Source organism: Microplitis demolitor, chromosome 5 (assembly GCF_026212275.2).
Source record: "Microplitis demolitor isolate Queensland-Clemson2020A chromosome 5, iyMicDemo2.1a, whole genome shotgun sequence".
NCBI lineage: Eukaryota > Metazoa > Arthropoda > Insecta > Hymenoptera > Braconidae > Microplitis > Microplitis demolitor.
Genome location: NC_068549.1, coordinates 530842 through 556965, shown reverse-complemented (window position 1 = coordinate 556965; position 26124 = coordinate 530842). Strand labels below are relative to the sequence as shown.

At 34.8% G+C, this 26124-nt stretch overlaps 1 protein-coding gene across 3 annotated transcripts in view; it reads left to right on the top strand.

Moving 5' to 3' along the window:
- LOC103569196 (myrosinase 1) overlaps positions 1 to 26124 on the top strand; it is a 74277-nt gene that overhangs the window by 33362 nt on the left and 14791 nt on the right. The window contains exon 1 of one of the 3 annotated variants that reach the window (XM_008546372.1): positions 13132 to 13232. The exons of the other annotated variants lie outside the window; for them this stretch is intronic. The gene's annotated coding sequence lies outside the window, so the exon portion shown is untranslated. Of the gene's footprint in view, positions 1 to 13131; positions 13233 to 26124 lie in introns of those variants that run through there. 3 annotated transcript variants of the gene reach the window in all.

Below are 26124 nucleotides of genomic sequence, written 5' to 3'. Positions count from 1 at the left end.
TAAAAGACCAGCAAGAGACCATGAGCGATGCTCTGCCCATTTTTATTTAGAGTTTTCTCCTGATCTTCTTGACGAGATCGACGACAGAGGGCGTATCACAGAGACGATCTCCGAGTCCCTGATATATTTACTGATGTATTAAGAGTTCTGTATTGCTTCTATTTAATTTATTTAACTGCTATCTGGCATTTAAATAAAGCTATTCAATTACGAAATCCTTTTATTTTTACTCAGTTTATTCATCATTTTTTTTTTTTTTTCGCTGATCCGATAGAAATAAGCCAGCGCAGAAAGTAAGAGGGAAGACGGTCACCTCAACACTTCAAGTTAATTTTAATTTTTTTTTTTATTTCCAAAAGTATTTAATTAAATAATTAGCGGTTAGCAACTTTATATATTTCTGCATTATAATTAGCAAGAAAAAAAAATAAAATTTAAATTGTCTTAAATAATTATTTCTTCTTTGAATAGTTGAATATTAAGTCAGGGTCGTGATATGTTTCAGAGGCCACATACCATAGGGATACACCGGGCTCGGGAGGTAATTGGAGCGATCGGCACTTGTTTTCACACGGCACGATCACGAGTCTACATGCTATTTAATATATGTATATATATATTGCCTGTAAAAGAGCAAGAGGCGGGAGGATAGTTGATAGTCAGATGCATACACGGTCATCTTCGGTCTTGCTCGCTCTCTTTTATTCTGTTGGTCCGCGTGGTGTGATATGACCAGAGTACTCTCATTACCTGACTCTGCTGTGTTGCACACATATGTGTGTGTGTGTTATGCAGCATGTATATGTAATGTAGAGTGGAGTGTACAACCACCGATAATATAATAGTGGGACGAGGGCCGTATGTTACGCGTATAGCCCTTAGCCCTTCTCTTACACTTTAAATAGGTATTGTAAGTATCACAGGTACACAGAACACACCACGGATGGAAAAATATCCTCGTTATGCTTATCTAAACGAATTACGAGACTACGATACTAAACTCACTACACCGACATAACATCATACCATCATTTTATATATTATTATATCCTTATATATTATTGAATTCATAAAACCTCTCATCGCCAATATTTGATCTCGTTAAGATTTTAAACGCATGGTTATTCACATCAACTATCCTGATATTTAACTCAAGTCATAGATCGCCGCACGCCTAATTGGACATTACGACCTTACTTATTCTCATAAAACCTTTTTTAAATTATCACTGAGTTTTATTAATTAATTAATAAAACAAAAATTTATTTTTTTTTTTTTAGTAATGTTAGAAATTTTTTAAAAGAGTCCCTTTGGGAAATAAAAATTTGGGTCATTAAAATTCGTTATCGGGACGATAAATCTCAGTAATAAACGTAAAAGTAAATTTATTGGATTTAATGAATAGAATAAAAGTATGGAGAGTTTAATGGAGGGACTTAAACCTTGGTAACCTTTTAAAAATTTAAAAACAATATTTTATAGTTTAAGATGGTTATTTTCTCCTGGTTAAAACGTTAGTTTTATTTATGAATAGATAGTTTATATAATGACGGTGTCGTCTTGATCGTCTTCTCGTCAATATTAAATGAGAGAGAGGGGGCCCGGAAGCGTGTAGAGACTCGTGCCGATCGATGGCCGAGATCGATAACTATCGATGCGCCGGATAAGACCCTGAGATTCACGACACAGGCCAATAGAGATCGACCTGTCCTCATCTTTACTCAGTACCGATTTATCTCCCTTTTTATATATTTTTAACTATCTTACACGTTTTAACAAACTCATCATCCTTGTATCTATATCTATATATAGATCTATCTGGTGTAGTCTCTATTGAGAGCAAGAAAATATAAACACGATTGGTATCAGTATCGGTATTGGTATCGGTATCGGTATCGATATATCAGTTTGGTTATAAGCTGAACGCGATAACGGGAGAAGAAAGAGCGTGAACAGGTCGCGCCGGCACTCGGAAGATTACAAATGTGCCGATGACCCGGGGATGATCTTTATCCAGGGTCACGTGGACGTTCCAAATTATATAGAGTGAGTTCTCGGGCTCGCTGGCCGGTGTTGTCGTCGTGGTTGGTAAATAACCTATGCTGTATCTAGCAGCATGCGAAGGCACTGGGGTCTGATGGCCAGGCTAGTGAGGATAAGAGAGACTCTGAGGATAACAGAGATGATGATGATGATGGTGGTGGTGGCGATGAAGAAGGAGAAGAAAAAGTGGACGTGATCTCGACGCTCTCATCGCCTGCTTCTACTTACAATCTCCAGCTCTGTCTACTCTGTGCCCTCAGACAAACATATCCGCCACCTGCTCATCACCTTGACCCCAGACATCATTTCCTCAGCTTTGTAAGACGAGCCTTCACAAAAGAGTTATAATCTCAAGTCAATCCCTTTTTATTTATTGTTATTAGATATTTATTCCGCCTTTTTTTTTCTTTAATGATCGCGTTAGGGCAAATGATAAAGACAATAAGAACTTGATATTTCTTCAGAGTGTGTTGATCGGAATTCGAAAGCTTACTCGCCCTATTTATTTTTCTGCTGCCAGTTGGATTTTTTTCACTCATTCAAGGAGTATAGAGAAATCAGGAAACTACGACGAGCATTTTGTTATTTGCCAGAGGGTTAACTCTTTGATAGACTAAATAATAGCACATGATAAAAAATATAAATCAACTAGTTGAGAAAGATCATGGTGATGATAAGTCTGAGAAAGTTAATGACTTAGAGTCCCGAAAAGATGCTCGTGCGGATGCGTCGCATTCTTTAATTTTTAAAAACCCCGAGCTGTATGTCATCGAATAATCTGGATGGCTGATATCTCGAGCAAGGGAATGTCTCAACGAGATACTTTATTGTCTTGTATGGAGCTAGTCGTGTATGTGTAGATGTGTATTCGCGGGGACAGCGAATTTAATGTCGCTACGAGTCGCTCGCAGCAGGTATAAAAGACCTCCATGTTCACGAGGTACCATAAGGTACACCCGGCAGATATGAGAGTCGTCCTCGGGGATATATATGTGTGTACGCGAACCGGGGAATCCCTGCGCTGTTTCTCCATAGAATTCCTTGATCTACATACACATTTATCAAGTGGTTCGAATGCTAGATATTTTTGTTTTTTTTTTTATTTCACCTGCTGGCTCAGACTCAACCGCGATATACACCATCACGGTTAGATTCTTATCGCCCTGATCCTGCTATCTTCTTTATTTTGTACCATCTCTAGCTCGCTACTCTCTCGTGACAAACGATTTTATGGGGAATGAGACGTTAGCTTTAATGGTGTAAAATCCCAACATTTTTTAACATTTTTTCACCCCCTCGAAGAAGACAATTTTAATTATTGCCGCGAAAAAAAAAAATGTAAATGCTTAAAATAATTTGCGATAAATTATTTCACTCCACAATTAGCATCAATAAATATTGATATGAATGGATTATAATAAAAAATGTAAATGTTTATGTGTATGTAAATGAAATTTAAAGTAATGCAGATGTGTAATTACGCCCGCGGGCATTGAACTCGTTAGCAAAAAAAGTTTTTAAAAAAAAATAATAGAAATAATATATCGCAATCTACATATGTCAATTTTCATTGTTACCATAAACCCGTTGTCACTCATACATGATATATCCAGGTGTTTCGCATCTATTAGAATAAAATTGCTTACGGTGATTTACAAAACGTAGGCTGCACAGCCAGCAAACGAATTAAATGCAGTTTATAAGAATAATAACAACAACCAGAGTCCAAGTGGGCGTCGAATCAAATTCACCGATTTTTATTTAATATTTTTTATTATTGCATTTTATTTTCATTTAATACTTGCGCACATTTATATAAAATGTATAAGGGTATAAGTGTATAATATTCATCAGAAGTGTATCCAATTTCCTCTCGTCCAATCTGTTGTTCGAGCAGATATACAGACATACAGACATAGAGCCACAGTGATAGCAATAGTAGTAGAAGTAATAGTAATAATAATAACAATAATAATGACAAGTAGACACACGGAGAGTAGTAAAGGAGTAAAAGGAGTAAAAGGAGTAAAAGGAGTAAAAGAGTACAACAGAGAATCTACTCAAGTGTTTGACTGGCACGAGTACAGGATTAAAACCCAGACTGTATACCAGCCAGAGAATAGAAAGATAGAAAAAGAGAGAGGAGTCGGAGAATAAAAGAGAGAACGCGCGAGAATGCCCTCATGCGATTTGCATCTGGCGCTTGTTAGCCGACGTAGAGCGATTTTCTCGAGGGCTATGAAAAATCGATCTAACCTCTCCTTCTTCGCCACCATCCTCTCTTCTCATCTCTTCTTACTTACTCTTATTATTATTGTTGTTATTATTATAATACTCTTTTATTCCCGTCCCCATCCTTGCCTCGACTAAAAAGACTCTCTTGTACTTGCGCTTATATTCTTACGACTAGACCAGCATAGGATACGAGTGCCGGTCGCGCTCCTCTCGCGCTCCCAAGCTCCCATGCTCAGCCAGATAGGATAGCCATCTGCCTCCAAGAGTTACGACACCTCTCTCATACTCTTTTCTATTCTACTGTGTTCCCGGATGACGAGCTCGAGCTGTAAATGCGTATTTTTTTTCTTTTTACTTTACCATCCATCCTGCTTCGTTATTTTTTTTTTTCACACTGGTATACAAATTCTAGAATAGTTTTTTTATAAAAGACTTTTACTCGAAATTTTGTCCACATTTATGATTAAAAATACTTAAGGAAATTAATTAACTGCTGCTGATACTAACAGACGTGAATTTAATTTAAAATCTTCTCATTCCATTATGACCCTGATGAAACACTTTATCTGTATAAAATATATATAAATATATAGTATATATATATATATCCAGGCATATAAAAGTAATCTATATTAAATGAGGCTGAAATAAAATAAACATGGAAAGGATTTTCGAATCCCTAAAGTAAAGTATTATTGCGAGAATAAACCCGCCGTGTGGAGTCCAGTCAGCGATTTCTATGGACACCCATCCACTATAATACGACCGAGAAGAAGTGCCGCTATCTACGTACCCGTGAGATAACTAAAACGCTTTTGACACCTCGCCGCGCCTGGGACATAAACCGTTGCGATAGGCTAGAATAAGACCAAGACTAAGACCAAGACTAAGACCAAGACTAAGACCAAGACCAGCTACAGCTTCAGCATCAGCATCAGAGACAGAACAAAACAAAACAACTTGAATAAATAAAACAAAGAGCTATAAAAGTGAATATAAAAAGGCAAGGCACTCTTCTCAGGCACTCTTCTCACCTGCATACACTGTTACCCGCGATACACACCGAGCTCTGATCCACTCATCTCATCCTCTCTCTGGCTGCTACACAACTCTCGCAATGTCGATTAAGTCCGCGTTCATAATATAATAGATACCTGTAATGCCCTCGCAACACGCATTGTCCATCCATAAGCGTCGAGGTAATTTGCTTCCCGTGATTGGGACCACCGAGCATGTGTCGAGATACTAACAACCCATGTATACTGATTGTTCTTATTATTATTATCATCATTATTAGTCTACATATATTACTTGCCAACCAACACATTTACGTCTATTTAAATTGCTTCGAGAAAATGCACTATAAAATTAGATAATTCCATTTTTAGATATCGCCTTTTTTTTATTATATTTATTTCACGACCAAATCCTTTTTTTTTAATTAACTATTTTTTTTCCACTGGCCACTTTGCCCCTCGACCATGATCCGAGCGAAATATTTATTTCGAGCCTTTCGTCGGCTAATCGAGCACGACAACCGAAGAAATAAACACTGTCTAATAATAATCTGCATTTGCTAATGCATTTGCTGATTGAGGGAGCAGTAGAGAGAGAAAAAGATGGTTTTTGATACGAATCTGATCGTCGGCTCTGCTGGCGAGTCAAAAGGGTATCGATGTCGAGGTCGGGGCGCAATCTTGCCGATCACGAGACAGTAAATCAGCCGCTTAGCACTCGGTATGTATGTGCATGTATATACATATATAAAGTTGGTAAATAAACGGGGGAGGATATACACAGTGAGTATATTCAAATGCATAGATATACATCCAGGGATTTATATAAATCGAGGAAAATGATCGGGTGAAGGCTCAGCGTGGCCTTCGATCCGCGATCCTACATCTACCAATCAACACGATCTGCACTTTACTCCGCGCTTTACTTTATTCACCGTAATCACATGATTGTTCAATTACCTTTTTTTTTTATTACTCTATTCTCTATCCATTACTGTCCCACTTACATTTGTCACAATTTATATATATATATATATATATATCTACCTTTAATCTCATTCTATTCAATTTTATTCAATTCGATTATATATACATATTATTGAATCTAAGCACTTTGTGCGGAAGAAAATGTTATTAATGTGGGTCACCTTTGTAATCATCATTTCATTGCACTTCTCATTCCTTCTCTTCTCTTCTCCTCTCGTCCCTTCTCCTCGAGTTACTTATATTATTATTATTTTTATTATAACTCGGTAAATCTAAAGTCATTACTATGAAAACTACTCATCGCTACCAACTATTACTACCACTATTACTCACCAATGTTTAATTTAATAGCAGTGACAGTGACGGAGCACCAAATCGTCCTCTGCTCCTTCACCAGCACTAATTTCTTAATAAAAATAACATTAGCGTCCTCAATACCCGAGCGTCTCTCCGGTGATCCAGCTCGATCTGAGTGGATCTGAAACAACGAGAGTTAAAAATCGCAGGAAATAAATATTTTGTCATGGATTAAATGCGCGCGGCTCTACAGAGTGTGTTGACCGTAATTATAATTATTAAACAACTTAAAGAGCTCTTCTAATGAAATAACTTTTTTAGGGGCATGAATAAAATATTTTCGACATTTATCATAAATAAATCTATATTAATTCACCAGCGTGGAATTACGTGTCAGGTTTCTTAGATTTTTTATTTATATCAGGAAAAATGTTAAAAGGATCGTGTTATATTGAGGCCGTTGGTGCTCAGTAAAAACTAGTAGCGGTATCTTATATAGATCCTTTTCTCTTTTAAAATCAACATGTTGCGGAGCATTTACCCTTGATAGTTTATTCTAGTTTTGCGTGAGTGTAGATAATGTGTGTAAGATAGTTTGTTTAGCCGTTTTTATGATCGTCTGAGTTACAGAAAGAGACAAAGAGAGAGAAAGACCAAAGCATCACGGCTTTGTGCCGCTCGGTGTCACAGATTCGCCGACGAGGACGCGGGGAGCTTCGCTAATAAGCCCAAGTGCACTTGTGCCATTGGTCTACTGTAAGCTAAGTAAAGGATATCTCAGAGCTTACGATACCAAGCGAGACAAGTGAGATTATGTATTGCGCGGGATGGCTTTATAGAGCCGGCTCACTGAGCGAGAGAGCTGCCCAAGTTAACGCGCATTACACGCGCCGTAGGTTCGGATAATTGGCAAAGGCTCTGTGTTGGCTTACTTGTTGCCTCGGTTTGCCCTTACGTCCATGGAGAATGCCAAGACGAATCGCTCGAGATCATTCTCGGAAAAGATATCTTTTAATGTCATTACATTTTATTTTTACTTACGTTAATTTACTATTTTTCGCGCGTCAAATGTGAGAAACCGTTTTTCCAATTTTTTTGACCTAGATCGAAATTTCCGTCACTCATTTCAACTTAAATAATTATTTTAACATTTTTAATGAAAGTCAGCTTGAATTTTTTTTTTAAAGGTTAGAAATTTAATGGTCGCCATGTTGAGAAATTCTAACTACCACCTGGAATTCTTGATGACTTTTTTCAGCGTAAAATATTAAATAAAAATAGATTATTTATTTTTTATTGCTTTTAAAAACATGGAGTTTGAATAATTAATGAACTTTAGCGATCAAAAGTTTAGTTATAAAATAGCAAATTCTGTAAACAGGATTTTGTTGGTATGTATAAAATAAAATTGGCAAAAGTAATAAAAATTTTTGGATAACAATAAAAAATGTATTAAATAGACACCGGGTTGTCTAGAGTAGATAAAAGTAAGTAATTGCAACATCGTCGTAAATAAATAACCAATAATTTCGTAAATAAAATAGTAATTTAAGTTGTACACATAGAACTGGGCAATTTATCGTGATACAAATGGAATTCAACACATAAAAAAATTCCCGGCCAAATAACCTGGACGTTAATGTATATCTATATCTACACATATAAATATATATGAGTGTGTTATTCTGAACGAAACTAAGAACGTTAGTTTTACGATTAGAGAAAGAACCTTAACGACCTCAAGTTGATCGTGCGATTTACAATCCCGCGATCCCCGGACGCGATTAAATGGTGAGAGCCCACGTCCATTTCGAGAAACCCACATTTTGCTTTTTTAACTTTTATTTATCTCATTCTATTTGGTAATTTTTATTTTTTAGTTCCTCATATTCGCACTCTCGTGTGAACACTCGGTTTTTATTTTTTTTTTTACCAAATAAATATATCAATATATATACATATAAATAACAGATTTTTAATTTATTGATTTAGTTTATTAAACGTATCGAAACATATTTATTTAATTTTTTCTTTAAATTATATATAAATATTTAAAAATCTCCATATTAATGATTTCAAGTGGGTTAACACCAAATAATGATAATGATAATAAATGGTAAACGACATATATATTAAAATTGGGATTAACAAAATTAAGAATGAGAGTAATGTATTGGCGACTAAAACGATAATTAACGATCGGGATGTATCTTATTATAACGGGTTTGTAATATTTTTTAATCGAGAATGAGAATAAGAGACGAATAAGGCTGCCGGTCGGTGAGCCAGCGACTCCGAAATTAGAGCCCGCTTTATTCAGATATTTCGAGATTGGTCATAGACTATCACTATCACGCACACAACCTTTGATTAATAGATAAATTATTCCGCTAAGTAGATTTTATATCAAAAATAAAATATCTCTAAATCGTATAAAGTTATATTTATAAATAAAAATATTCAGTCCATTTGCATCTCATCTTTTTTGATAATCTACCTGAGGATTATCAGCCAATTTATTACACTTGAATTAGTAACATTTTTTTTTTTTTTGCTTTATTTATTAATTATAAATATTTTATTGGAAATTTTGAAAAATTCGGGAAGCTATTACCAATATTCGGTCCGATTTTAAAAAATCGAATTTCTGAGAGATCTCCTATGTTTTGAAGTTCTACAAAACTATTCTGACTAATTTCAAAATGATTTCAAGATTATACAAGTTCTTTCCAAAAATCCTAGAGAAATCCTAGACAAATCCTAGACAAATTATTTTTCTTTGATTTACGGAGGACATATCTGAATCCTAGACAAAATTAATAATTATAAATTTTTCTGACATCTACTACATTTACACTCATATTAACTTCAGTCCCATCGAGTATTCAATTATCTTTCAAATAATTCAGATAAAAGTTATCACAATTATGATAATAAATATTATGGTAAATGATATAGATGGTGTATTGAAATAAACTGACTGGTACCGTGAGAATAGAAATATTTAAAATAATAAAATGGGAGTGAAACGAAAAAAGGTAGTAGAACAATGTAACAATACTGCAGTGTAATTCGATTGATAATAGTCAGTGGGCGAGTGGGTCAACGAAGCATACGTTGCATGTTAGATGTGTATAGAGGGTTGGAGTGTATTAGTAAAGAGTGGATGTAAGACAGCGAGCTAGCAGAAAGGAGTAGAGGCTTAACAGCGAGTCTCCAAAAAACGGGAATTACCTTGTTGGTTACGTCGTCTTAGTCGTACCGTCTAAGTATCAAGCAGGAGAACTACAAGGGTATTATCTGCCTACGCCCGTGTCAGCCGACATGGGCTTCAATGAAAGTCTATACAGACATACTCCGTCTATAAAGACTCTACATTACAACGAAAAATGGTGACCCTTAATGATCTACCCACGAGGAATCTACCATTCATCCGGTTCCTACACTTTGCTATCATATTTTAATTATTTTTAAATTATATAATGTCGATAAATATATAATACTCATATATTTTTTCGTAAAATAAATTTTTTACGAGTTATTTCGTTTTGAACTTTAATATAAGATCACTGATTATAAATATGTATTAAAAATATAAAAAATTAATGAATTTTTTACAAGGTAATTTATGTTAAGTATAACAAAACAAATACATAAAATATGAAGATGGTAATTTTCTGTTAATGACGTCGATGAGAGACAAAAACTTAAACAAATAAGTGGACCTTGGCTCACTGATTTGTGATCAAACCAGAAGCAAAAAAATGAGATCAATATACAATATGTGTTGTGTATCACGAAACGTCATGTAGAGACACCGGAGAGTTCGAGGACAAGGTCTCGGGGCTCTGATTCTTATCCATTTAACGGCGTAATTAAAGCCGGATTTTTTTCAGGACTGATGTGCTGGTTTAGGTAAATGGAGAATAGAGCCAGGGCGGAGGGAGCTGCGGAGAGAAGAGAGGAGCCAGTTGGAGTTTGGACGACAATCGAATCGGTAACAAACGGCGAGATACGGTCGGTTAGACGGCAAGAAAAAGTTAAAGCTGCTTACGCGAGAAGACCACACACGCTGAGTGTTGCCGTTCGAGATCAGCTCATGGGACTCTGGTGTAGAATGAGTCGCGGGCGGGAAGAGGAAGGAGCAAGAAGCCAGCCAGAGGAAGACCCATACCAGAGATCACGCGGTCCCAATGCATGGGTAATGTTTCTTTTAAGTGCGAACACAAATTGTAACTGAGACGATCCTTTGAGCTCTATCTGTACTCTAGCCTCGGATCTCCTTTCAAAAGCCATATATTTCAATTCAATATTACTACTCTCGGTTCCTTAATCTTCAAATATTATTTTTCTCAACATTGTCATTTTATTTATTTTAATCCCACACTCCGAAATTCATAAACATTTCAACTAATTGCGCCATCCAGCTCCACTTAGTTGCTCATAAAAAATCTTACTTCAAATTTTGTTGTTTTTAATCTCGACTACTCATCTTCACATTTGTTAAAAAAATTTTAAATCCCCTCATCTCTGTTATTTTAGAATTAAACTAACCAAATACATTTTTAATCTTCAAATCCCTAATTTTATTCTTCTATTAATTAATTTTATACTCCAGCAACTATTCATTTTTTTTATTACCAGCCCGCAAATGTAGATAAGACTAAAAAAAAATATCCAAAGGAATTTTTTTCACAACCACAAGTATCTTGAGTGACACCAACAGCAGATTTATCAGCCCAAAAAATAAAAAAAAATTATAAATAATTTCATAAAAATTGAGAACGTGATTTGAAGAGGTCGCTCTTGCTCCCTGATCTTCAATTACGATCTGATGAAAAATATCTGAGTATGTGCGTATGGATCTAAACGCATTAGCGCTTGCGAACCCAACGTGTAGTTGGTTCCAAGTTACTAATACATTTATGCGCATACGTGATAGAGCAAAGAGGAAAGAAGGGAGAGAAGTAGACGAAGAAGAGTGCATAATAAGAAGAGTTTACAGAGTCACACACTCCTCAGATCCTCAGATCCTCAGTTCTCTTATGCACATTATAACCTACTGCTCGGTCTCTCACGGACGTTACGTACCATAGCATCTCTCACACTCAATTCTCGTGCACGCATGTAATGCCCCAGAGTATATATCTGTAACTGCCGGTAATACTCGGCAATTAGGAGTTTAATCCGACATTCCACTCGGCTATTCGCAAATATAAATACGTTTAACACAGACCGTACTCTTAAACCTGATTTTTAAAATATTATTGTCCACGTGACACTTTGCTCTAAAATTAAATCTTCCTTTTTATTTTTTTCCGCATTAATTAACCTGATTATTATTATCATCCGTTAAAAATATTATTTTTGTCATGATATTTATTTTTTTAATTTTTAGAGCAAACCAGTAGGCCTTGAGATACTCATTCGACTTATCTTTTGTAATAAATTTAAAAATATTATTTTTAAACCAAAGTAATTAAATATCAATAATTAAATAAATTACCCACTTAAATAATTAAATAAAAATTCATTAATATCATGCAATTAAATAATTAGTGGACATTAATAATTAGGCAATAAAGTAACATTTTATTTTTTATCATCGCGATAAAAATAGTATTAGTAAAAGTAATTTATATGATTTTTATAATTTATAAATAATAAATAATAAATAATTATAGATAGGGTTTAAGTTTGTATCAAAACCTTCATTCGATTGACCCAAGGACGGGAGAGTGCGTTACAGTATTTACGTAATAAAAATATTATTTAAAGATGTGTGCATGTGCAATGTGTCATTACTGGAGATAACTATCGCAGTTTCAATGGTAATGTAGGTAACCGATCGATACGATAGGAGGCAGATGAGTAGAAAGAATGTAAATTTGTATTTTATTTAAAAATTACCGGCAATAACTCACCGCAAAATATTTCATCACACCCTATTAATAACAAAATAAAAATAAATGATATTTATAAAATTGATATATTAAATAACATATTTTTTTTTTTTTTATAATTTAGTATTTTCTATAAAGGTTCAGACGAAGGCTTCCGAAATAGCTCTAGCATATCGAAATGAAGAAAAATAATTTTTTTTCCAACACCGAGCCCCGAGTATGCATTGTTTATGTGCCGAGTATGGACTCTTTACGTCCTGAGTGTGTGTTGACTGTGAAGCTTCAGAAGAAGGCTTCTAAAATAGCGCTAGCACATAGAAGTGAAGGAAAATAATTTTTTTGAATTCAGTATTGGAAAATAGTATACAGAGAAGACGCATTCACGAGATTCCGATGTGTATCACGGGGAATCGTGAAGCTATTTGAAACGGCGAGGATGATCCCGAGGGCAAATTCCTTGCTAACGAGTGATCGTAGGATTTTAGCATTCAAATATAGCAGCTTTAGTAGACGAGACATTTATTCGTTTGTTCGCTCGTCTTGCAGTGTGTGTAAGTGTGTGTGTCAATGTGTGGATGTGTAGATGTGTAGATGTTGATTTCACTTGTGCGACTGAGTGTTTCAGTTACGAGCACTGCGAGGCCGCGAAAGGACGCCCGCGCGTGTTACACATTGTCCGCGTAATTAGTCACGAGTCCTCGTCTTACTATACTTTCTGTATCTACTGTGTGTTGTCATGTCATCGTAATAGGTGAGTATATATAGCAAAAGTTGTATGAGAGTTTGAGAAGGTAGAGGTGGAGGTGGAGGTGAAAATGCTTGTGGAAATTTCATTGGAACGCGTGATCCGGATTCATCGGTTGTATTATGTTGGCTGTTTGTTTGTGCACATATATATGTGCGCGTGTGTGTATGTGTGTTTGGTGGTGCAGTGTAGGGAACGTAGCACTTTCTAAGTAGTAACGGCCGCGTCGACGGCACTCGTGAGAGAATAAAGTAGATTAATTCCGCGTGAGTCAGACGCATTTAAATTAATACTAACGCACATGTATTTGTTTGTGTTGTGACATTATTATGATGATTTATACCATTAGTATGATAATAAATCATTCTGAATATTCGTTTTATTTATTTTTAATGGCTTTGGACAAACAATGATTTGCAAATATTATTTATTATGTTTAAGTATATTGTTCTGTCGATTATTTAAATGATATTTTGATCTTGTGTCCCACTTTTAATCAAAATTCCTTCAAACCTATTAACAATCAGAGTCACTGACATATTTTTTATAGATTATTAAATTTATTTCAAAAGAGGTATATACTAATATTTTCGTTAATTCCAAAATTATTCAAAATTTAATTTTATGTAAAATAATTTTTTTTTTCTAAAAAAAAATATTTAAATTTAAATTGCACTTAAAAATGAAAAGTGAATGAATATATAATAAGATATATGGAGAAAGGCGTGATTTAACCTTTCTATAAGCCACCCTATCTGTCGTAGATCTAATTTACCGATCCAGCTCTCGACCCATGGCCTTCTCGCGCGTGCGATGGCATCCGTTCTTTTTTCCCAACCACACTCTTTGCCATTACACAAACTCTACACACACAAACGCAAAGACACATGTACACACACTTACCCACCCATAAACACATAAAGTAAATACCAGAACTGAATTGACAGAAGGCATCACGCAATTGACACAAAGAACCTACGGAGCGAGCAACAAGCAATCCTGCATAATCAACAACAATATCTATCTGCTATATACATCTCGATCTATGTATCGATATCTGTATAAAGAGATCTTACAGATCGAGATGAAAAATATAATTCTCGGATCCATTTATATATCACAAGATTTTAAATGAAAAGGAAAAATAATACGGCGTCAGTTGCGATCTGACAAGTAATGTCAGAATGTATAATTTTTTTATTGGTCATATATATTTTTTGTCCATAACGTCGTCAGTTGAGGAAATCCAATCGAGACTGCTGTGTACACATCGAGTTTTACGATTGCCCTGCTCATACATTAATGTAAACTTTTCTGATGTTGTTACTGTTGTTCTTCTTCAGAAGTAAACCGTCAGCAGAAAGTCACCGTACCACAGTTCCAACGCGGATTGTCGCGAGTACAAGTCCACGGACTGATAGCAAAAAGAATTTATGTATCTTTGGACCGGGAATGAGATGAGGATTGAAATAGGATGAGCTCGATAGATATAAGATCGCTTAGCATTCGGTGAAAATATTGGAGAGACTCCGGTCATGACAGAGCTCTGGCTCATTGGCTACCAGCCACTAAGCTGCCGCATCAAAAGAGAAAGACTCTCAAGAATTCAATGGACATTTTATAGATACGCATATAAACATGTTTTATATGTATATATAATATGTTTTTGTATATAAATAAAATACGCAAACGCATAAAAGATCCTTGGATATGTATGTGAGTGTGTGTTTGTTAGCGGCAGAGACATTTTTCTTGGGAGCTTAAGCTAATGTCTGTGCACTCCAAGTCGAGGGGGAAAACGAGCTTTCCCCATCTCTAGCCAGTGGAACATTGACGCCAGAGCGGAAGAAGATGCTTGCCTTATGCCTTATGCCTTATGCGCGCCCGTGCAGCTACACCGCAGACCGATCGACTATAAATCAGACGTCGCTTCTTACCGGTACAGTCGTTTGCCATCGGGTCAGAGGCGACGTAGTTCGATCCGATCATTCTCTGTACTGCTTAAGCAAAATCATTCCTATATACTTTTCCGGTATATATCATTATTATTGTTAATACTCTTTGAATAAAATTATTTCTTTTATTTATCAATTATCTATTACTTGGGAAATTTATTTACTCAAAAAATTTTAAACTGTCCCGAAAAAAAAGTATTTTTAAATATTTTGTCTCAAATTACTGAGGAGTAATTGTACGAGTAATAAATTACGATTCGGCAAGATTTTGAAAAAAAAAAAATAATAATAATAATAAATAAATTTTTGGATATCTTTGATGGCAAGAATGGGAATAAAAATATCAAATGACTTTTTTTTTTTAATTATAAAATTTATTATTATAAATTTGTCACCCGGAAACAGGTTATTTAAATAAACTGTTTAATAGATGTACATCGTGATATGATTCAGTATCCAGATGAGGTAATTATTTAATTGATCACGGAGAAACATCAATCGTTGAATAAAATATGTATGTAAGGAGCTGCGCATCATTCCAACTGAATAATATGAATATTTAGTTATTCAAAAGATTTTAATAATTACAATAATTATTTTCATTATTTATTATTATTAACGGTTAACTATTTATTAATAATTAATTATTGTTATCGCAATAAATAATATGTATAATAAATATTGAATAGAAACGTCAATTAGACAAACGAAATAATGATATTTTTTATGACCCTGTGTGAAACCCGATAAAGTGAGTATCCCGCACGGGAGATGGCGCGGAATTTGCGCAACACACACGCTCAAAGAGTTTTAGATAAAGAGTGAGCGAGTCGAAGGAATCGAATGAGAAGTGAGTATAATATGCATTATTACACGATATACATGCATCTAACGCTCACGGCATTCTCACCCGAACGAGATCACTCTCCCGTTCTCTTAAACATTGTTACACTTACTCACATTTATGAGTCTTGTATCAACATACTGTACAGCATGTATCGGTTTTATTGTATAGGTTAATCTCGTTGTGGGACACCGTACAACTCACGAGAAAGAAAATGTATCGAGCCATCTCTCGGTCGCTCTTGAACACGCCCAACTTACGCGCTCGCGCGAATCGACTCGATTGTTCTTTCCTCGCCATGAGAATGAATGACTGGGCGCGACTACATTTACTTTATCTTTCTATACCTCTACTGACTATATCTGTCTATATATATTGACATATTTATACTGTGCACGTGAATCGAACCGGGAAAAATGTATTGAGATCTAAATCACGCCACTGATAATTTAAGGGTTGACTTTAAAAATGTAAATATTTAAGTAAGACTGATTTAAGAATCGTTCCTAGAATTGCATAGGATAGAGAAACTGCTTGGGTTCGGTTGAGGGACGTATCAACTCATGGAAAGTCGATTTCTCGTAGCGACAGACCGCTTGAGCGGTTCTCGATGCAACATCGTTGCCCTACGCTCGATGGGATTCTATTTGCCAGAAATGGCAGCTGACGCGCGCGCGGCACGGTTGACTATCTATATATACATTTATATATATATATAATAAAACGCGCGAGAGAAGGCCTTTCCTCGGGTGACCTTTTACGCGTCCGAGTTTATGTACCGAGTGGAGCTAAGAAGCGGAGAGCTAAGAGGGGTGGACCCGCATTCGAATAGTCTTCTCTCTTTTATATATATAATATATATACATCTAAAAGTAAAACATACACACATCTATTTATATACATATATGAGAAGATGAGTATTATAGTTGTTCGCTAGCTGATCGTTAATACACTACACCAACTCGTCTTTTCTCTTTCTCTTCTCTCCTTGTCGACCCTCGAGGAGTTTAAGATCCGGGCCGAATTCCTGATTGGACTCGCCAACATTCGCCCACTCTCTTTCACCTCATGATCTTCTCGCACCACCTTTATAGTTATATTTATATTTATATACATATATATATGTATATATCCAAATGTATCTAGATTACACATTTTTAGAATTATACAATAAAAAAAAAAATTTTTTCCTCAACTCACCGGCCGTGATGTTACTCAACATATGTTTACGACACAAGTTATTTAAAATTAAATTTAATAATTAATAACAACAATTAATAATTCACAGTGATTAATAAAAATCAATCAGGCCACTTTTTATGAGTAATAAAATTTATATTTTAACTTACTGAATAAATTTATATTTTTTTTCATCAGGGGCTGCGTTAAATTACATGTTTTATTAGTGTATTAAAATTTTGTGTTGCTAAATAAATAAAAATATCATGACAACTGGCAACAAATATTAAATGTAATTAATAATAAATAATAATTATAAAATACTGATCAATATTATTTCCCTTGTCGTTTTTTGACATTTATCTCGAGGTTTTTAATTTGTCAACTCATTGTGAAAGTCTGAATCTATTTTTTAACAACAATAACTTGGACTGCGTGTGGAATTATTTAGCTTGGCTCGATGATGGATAGCTTGGACTCACGTGCGACAATGACCAGGACAAAATAATGATAGGAGTACCAATAATGGTAATAGTTATGATAATGATGAGATTATAAGGTGATTTTGTTGATAAAGACTTTTAAAAGCAATATATCGATTTATCGTGGGATAAACTTTACGATAATATATAATAAGTGGCCCACGCGTTGCACGATATCCACCAGCAACGATAAGTTAACGGACAAGTCACGTTAGCTAACTTGTAAATAATAAATGAACTATTATTATATCTCAACTGTGTACGAGTACTTGCAATAATAATTAAATTTATTCATTTATTTAAAGAAACTAAAAAAAAAGTTAAAAAATTTACTTAAAGTATTAGAATATGTTTTTTAAAATTAATAAAGCAATAATTAGTGATACGTAATGTTTGCTCTAATGATTAATCATAGTGATTTATTTTAAAAATAATAGACATTAATTAGAGTTATCAGAGTAGAGCAGCAGGAGTATGATGAAGAAGGAGAAAAACATTCTAAGATGACCCTACTAAGTACAAACTGCAAATTAAACTATCGTGTGGAATTTTATGACTAGTCGTGCAAAGTCTTATTGCACTGGCTTGACTCAACTTAACTTAAGTTAACTCAGCTTCCCTTGCTCACTACTCACTACTTAACTTATTTTGTCCGTCTCTTCTTATCCACTCGCCGTCTCTTTTATTCTCCTTTCAAGTTAACAGCATGCATTAAGTAGTATTCTGTGGAAACAACTCCGTAGGGCATTTGCGGAGACTTTAATCGCTGCTTTACTTACTCTGTAAGTACTCACTTGCCTTCATTATATTATCATTTCTTCTTACTTTTCAAAATCCAGTGCATTGTAGAGGCAAAAAAAAATAGATACAAATGACTGCTTGTGTTATGTAAGCACATTAGCTACATCGAGTTGCAAATCTCGATTCATGTTTATTTTTAAAATCAAGAGGTTTTTTGGTGAGAAAGTTTGGCTCGGAAGAGTCTGCAGAGGATAGGGGTCAGGAAGTAAATTTCATCGCGCGTGCAGAGCTATTATATTGGACAATGGATCGTGGAGAACGAGACACCTCGTCGTCGACTCCCACGCGTTTATAGTTGCGCGTGCACGTGCTCACGCATATATACTTCGCCGGTATTTATCTACGGTGTACCTGGTACACATGTATAGTGTATGATGTGAGATATATATAAGACGCGATAGTGCACCTACCCGTGTGTGTATGATCGTGCGTGAGTAAGCCACGGGCGCGCACATGGTAATGACAGAGATGTAAATACCAACTTGGCGCCAAGCGGAAGCCCCTACGGGCCACTGCAGCCACCGCAGATCACGACTCGTAAATTCACAAGCCAGCCAACATCAAAATCGCTCATACTATTTCAACTATTTTAAATCAAACCGTCTATAGATTCATCCAATTCTTGAATATTTCAATGAAATTTAAACAGCGAAAATTTGAAAATATTTAAAAAGCGGAAATAATTATTAAAACAAACATGTTAAAATATTTGAGAGTCATGGTATATTTATATATGTATAGTAATATTGCTAAGAAAATATATTCCAGCATAATTTCGATATCTCGTATTACATGAGGCCAATGAATAATCTCAATATTGATACACGAGAAAGATCTTTTAATAGCTCACTAAGTAATGGGTTCTGTCTGTGGGCTCACCCACGCCTGCCACTCGTCTACACCGAACGACACGTACGTTGAAAGCCACTCCTGTCTCCCTTTTCACTTCCATCTCCTCCTCTTCAACTGGGCTCTTCTATGGACCCATGATACGGACTCGATCTGGCAGTCCTTTGTTTGGTCAGCACAAAAAAAAAATAAATAAAAAAAGTGCCCTACAATACAAATTTTTGTCCAGAGACAATTAATCAAGTCAACGCGTTACTTTTTCGTGTTCGTTTAACCCGAGACCACCGGCGAGTCCTTTTCGTCCTTCATTAATATTATCCAGTCTACGGCAGATCCTCGCCAGCTAACCGGTGAAATGGATACCGTTGATGTTGATAACAGTAATGTGTGATTCCGTTTATTTATTTTGTAGTTCCTTTCTCTCTCGGTACGGGGTTTCAGTTAAAATAACAGCATCAGCAAAAACAAAACAACGAGAAAAATGAACAAGAACAAGAACAAGAACGAGAACACGATTCAACAGTAGGCATTTTCATAGACGACGCGCCTCTGGTGTACATATCCCATAGAACAAAATATTATTCCCATTGAATCTACATTGAAAGCGATGCTACAAGTTAAGTAAAGAAGACACTGAGAAGACACATATACTATTTCAGGCCGCAGTTAACAGTCTTCGGTCTACGGTCTACGATCCCCACAATGATGCACAAATGTATGTAGTGGATGTAGTGTATATAGGAACGGCAGAACGTGCTTCTTGTAACTTCTTCAGTACGATATATATGCTCGTAAATACTTGGGAAAAGTTCCAGGAATTATCGCGCCATTGTCTATTTTCTTTTCCTCATTCAAATAAATGCACATCGATCGTTTTAGCTAAATAAGTTTATACACATTTTAAATACATATTTTATGAATATTCGATTATACAAGATAACCACCAGATATTTTATGTCTTCACAATGTTATCTAATTCATCTTTTTAATAAATCATTTATTTTGTCTCAATAATTTCATTTATTTTTTCAGTGTCCCAATGCTGATTATTTTTCAAACTTTTTGCCGCACAAATTTTTAATTTTCATAAAAGGAAATCATTCAATAAAATATCTCTGATTAAATTTCCCGATTTTAACGCAATGTCAAACAAACAAAATTTTTCCTTCAGACTGTTTAAAAATAAATTTTGATTAATTGCATAAAATTAAAGAAACATTTGTTTCGAAAATTTTTGTATTGTGTTGTTTTATATTGATTTCTTGTATCAACAATTCGAGTAAGATAAATACGGCCCATAAATCACAATCCCACTTATTAAATTCAAATATCGATAATTAAAAACAATATTTTTTGTTTGATATGAATTTTCAATAAAATATTTATTATGATCATTGATGTTGAAACTTAAGAAATGTACCAGCGATGATAAATGACCGAGGTCAATCAAGCTGGGAAAGTCAAGATCCTAAATAAAAATCCAACCACAAATAAAAGGTTCGACTTAAAAGTAAATCGAGTGAGTGATCAAGTGATGAGCTACGTCCGCATACATATGTAATATACATTCGTATAGACATCACATAACATCCCGACATTATTAATTATTTTTAACACAGGTACAAGTCGGTGTCTGACTTAACATCACGGAACGAAATTGACCAACCTAAAATTTCTAATTACTCGACACGTCCACAGTCGAATCTCTCAGGCAATCGGTTACAAATAAAAGTGCTGCTACCGATCGTCAGTAATGCGCGTGGGAAATAAAAAAAAACGCGGCGTGCTTTACTTAACATTAATCGAGTCCTATTCCAACTGACTCGATGCCAAGTTATTTTCTAGCGCCAACACTCGTATCGGTTAATTTAAAATTTAGCTCACAAAAAAGAAATTATATCACTGAGTGGTGGCAGCGGGATTAAATTTAAAAGTTAAATTTAATGATCTGAATATTATTTAACTGAGAAATTTTGTTTAAATTTAATCGAGAATATCATTGGAGCAAAAAAGTTAGTCGTAACGAACATAAAGGAATCGCGATGAGATCCCGCGGGCTTGATCGCGCAAATTACAGGCCACGTAACATCTCCCTTCTCTCCACCCCCCGGGCACTACTCGAAACAGTCTTAGTTGCTGGAGATACAACAGAATAAATGTAAAAAAAAAAAAAAAGAAAAGGCCAAAAAGATAATAAATAAACAAAAAATAATTTACGAAATAAAAAATAAAAAGTAATGTATTATACGCGTAACTCAGGAGCTCCTACACTTTTGTTTGTTACTCGCCGATCCGCGTTTTTATATCTCCTTACAATACAAAATATTAAATAAAGAAAAAAATCCCACCATAATCTACACAACTTTTTGCTACGGTTACTAAAAGAAAAAAAAAAAAAAAAAAAAAAAAATAGTTCATTTAAAAATAGTAATTTTTAAGTGAAAATAAAAGTTTACGTAATACCGATGCTCATCAGACAGACAAAATGAGCCTTTCTATTCACATAATATAATATTTCGATTATTGAGCTTGTGGTTTAGTGTTAGTACACAGTAGTACAAACAAACACACATAAAATATAAATAACAATAACAATAATAATAGTGCGTAGATTTGATTATCGAATAATGGTACAAATGTACCCCCTAAAGCCCCGCGAACCCCGTGGGATAATTCTTGTTCCTCTGTAGTTTATACTCTGTATACCCTGCCAGTAAATCCGGGTAGTGGGCTCGCATTATAATGCATCATATCCGCGGTGCATAAGCTTGTGCGGTACATCAAAGCACAAATACGTGATACTTGGACAAATGTATTAAAAAAATAAACAAAGAGGAAAACACTCGGATATTTTTTTTACTTTTGCTGAATAATTAAAATATTTTGTGGGAATAAAAACTAAAAAATGAAATATTAATCAATTTTATTAGCGATAATGACTGGAGCGCGAGAAAATTGGATGGATTTTATGTGTATTGAAGGCTGGTGAGCAGACAATGTAGATAATAGAATAGGGATTTTTATTCATGTTGTTCGCGGCGATTCAATCACGAGCCGAGGGTGGTCGGGGTAGAAGTGGTGGCGCCACTCGTGTAACCAAGCTCTGATATATAATGCATTGGCGTCTGGATCATCATAATGCAGGTAATACAAAGTGGGATAGAGGCAGAGGTAAAGATATAGAAGAGTACAGTAGCTGCCGATGCTGTTATAAACTCATGGGTTAGCTCGGTTACTCAGCCGGTGGCATAAACTCATCCTCATCCTCATCCTCATCCTCTTTTTAAAGTTGAACGTGTTCTTCTGCGGCTGGTAGTAGCAGGTTACTCAAGACCCTCAAGACGATCGAGTAGAATCAACAGAGCAACTAAAACGTGAACAGGAGCCGGCAATCTAAAATTGTGTGCTGCCACTGCCACTGTAGCGTAATGGGTGGGGAATAAAAGTATATTGAAGGCACAAGCCAACATGCGTCAGACAAAGACATAATAATAAAAATATTAAAATACGCGGGTAATAAACAACTGGTGGATAAGAATAAGAATCAACTGAGTGAGTGAGGACCGGGGCTTGAGATGAAATCCTTGGTGAGATAGAAAAAGAAAGTGCAGAGGAGGGCGAATAAAATAATTCCGTATCATTTCAGTTCGTTTCTTTATTTTGTTGTTATTATTATTTATTATGGTTATTCTGTCTGCAGAAGTATGCACAGCAGTCGGCGTGTGCTAACTAATGGCATTCAAAATTAGTCCTGCCGACCGCGAAATTGTTCGAAGCCTTCCGCGAGTCGGCACGAGTAGGTGCCGCGAGGTTACGAACTCGGCTCGATCGGCAGTCACTCTGTGGGGTTGATGAGGGGCGAGGGACCGAGTTTTTAGGAGGTTGCCAGAGCGGATAGGAGGGTTGGCCACAGTAGCGAGGCCAAGTCCGCGAGACCGCAATTGTGGGTTTCGCTTGATATTAGTTTTAGGTCTCGTACTTTTTTTTCTTATCTTTATTATTGCCGTCTTGCTTTTTTTTTTAGAGTCTTTGTTCCAGTCGGCAAAACGTTTAAATTGTTATTACGATTAGGTCTTTTTAGTTTATTTCCGGTTTTATTCATTTCTTTTATTTCAGATCACGATTTTAAATTTAAAAATAATGACAACTTGAGTTGAAAAACTATAACTATTCACAATAAGCAACTTTCGTAGCTAGTTTTCGAAAAGGTAATTCAATTTCCTACAACTTTGGTCCCATAAAAATTCGCGTGAAATTGATTATTTAAAAGTTGTAGCCGCGTTGAAAAAAAAAAAAATAACTTTTTTAACAATTAATTTTTTTTCAAACATAAAATATTATTTATCTACTAAACTACCGGTTTTACATAATTTTTTATTGATACAAAAGTTGTTGGAAATAAAATTACCTCTTCAAAAACCACCTATGACATTTATTTATCTCCAACAATCACTGAGATATCATCGATCAAAATAAAAATAATTTTTTTCGGTAATAAATAAATTTATAAATTATTATTTTTTCATAATTGATTTAAATAAAAAATTAATTGAAAACAATGATAATAATAATGATAAATATGAATAATAATATTTACGTAAATATGGAAAATATGATCTTTGACATGTGTAAACTACGTACACAAATATATAGATATTGTGAAATAGTTTAAGTTTAACATGACGTGAAGATGCGTCGATTAGTTTATTAAAACTTTCGCAATAATCGTTGCTCTGTTGAGGCAGCAGCACTTGGTAGTATTAACTTTTATGTTAGTGTTTACTGTTTATGGAGGATGATGAGTGTCTGTGTTGTGTTTAGTATTGTGTAGAGGTGAGTTAAGTCAACGTAAACGATAAATTATGTGTTTACAATATGAATAGAAATTATTTTTATAGGAATATATACTGCAGCAGTGAGTTTTATTTTTCAGAATAAAGTTTTTAGGATATTATTGTGATTTACGGCATAATTTTTTTATCGTTAAAACTTTTTTCCCCATGAGGTATGCGTGTGTGCAGTGGATATATTCATACATATATGTAATGTGGGTAAGCGTAGATATAGGCAATAGACGAGTTAAATGATGCGAGTTTCGTTTACTTACGCAAATATATTTACTTACATTCACTTGACGTCGTGAAATTTAAATCTAACGGGTGAGTTAACTGTGTGCAAGCGAAAGCGACGCGGGTCGATGAATAAATTAATTGTGATGCACTTTGTATATATACGAGTTGATGATAAGGAGTTTTATTTTTTTACGAGGAATTTTTCCTTGTAATTGCACGATTTATTATTCAAACCGAGTTACCAACACTTAACTAGATTTATTATTCATTTTATTATTTATATGTAGAGTATTTTTTTTTTCTAGCCGACAGACGTATCGGCATAAATTTTAATTGAGGAATTTTTTGAAACTCGATTTTAAAATAAAATAAACGAACAACTCGAAGAATTATTAAATATTTACCTAGCTGGGGTGTAAAAAAAATGATAAAAACAATATCCATGACTCAGATGCACAATAATCAAAGGTGGCATGATTGATAATCGATCTCCAGCAGAACCCCATATACATTTATACTTAACCATAGTAAAGTCCATAAGTCTGAAACGTATTAAACGAAGATGAATTCGTTCCACACCGAGGCCTAATTGTGCACAGCCAGTGGTCCAGGTCTCCATAGCTCGCGCATAAGGGGTTATACACATTACATTTATAATATATCTGCTCCGGTGCCTGGTGTACGGTACAACACATAACCTGCAGAGTTTCTCGTTCTCCACGCCCCGATCCACCTTTGCTTTAAATTCAGCTCTCTCATGACTAAAGACCATAATACTCCGTGTTATAATATCACTTGCGCATTACGATATGGAAAAATAAAAAATGTACTTTTTGTTTAATGAAACCAGTGACCCCCTATCGATTGCCGAGGATCGACATCGATCCTTGTCAGGGCTCGATTATTGCCCTTGCTACGAAGCATAAATCGTTAAATAGATTTCTGTTTGATTATCATCTGCCTTTTATTTATTTTTTACTGAAACGCGTTCATTACAAATGTTTTCTCATCCAGATCTCCACATACACGATTCATTATTATTATTATTATTATTATTATTATTATTATTATTATTATTATTATAATAAATCGGTATGAAGATTGATAGACGTTGAGAATAAGTTAAAAAAGATTATATTTCATTTGGATAACAAAAGTAAAAAAAATTATTTCAGCCGATATAAGAAATTTATAATGATTATTTTTATTTTTTAGTCTGCCCATTATTCCGATAATCACGACCTCGTTAGGCAATACATTTTATCTACCTGCTACACAATACCTTTTTTCCCTCTTAATCTCTCCCTTTATTTTTTTAATTAAAAAAAAAGCTTAAAAATTTTTGGCTCGACGTCCTCGATCAATGATCGATAGCTCCGGCTGATCGATGGATCTATCGATTGTTTTTAACAATCCGGCCGTCAATCGCGACGCGGTCGGTGTCGGACGTCTTGTAATTTGCGGTGGCCAAAGTGCCGGATAGTATTGAATGAACTATAAAAAGTATCATACCATTAAAAAAAAAGACAGAGAATGGGAGAATGAAAGAGGTATTTATTTAACAAAAGAGACGGGAAATTATTCAGCACCCAATAGACATGTAATTATAACATTTTAACCGACATATCTGTACTTTGAACTGGTTATTTTTTCTCATTAATCATTCATCATTTTTGACGGCTTAAATTAAGTCTATTAGTCATTAAATACAACGAT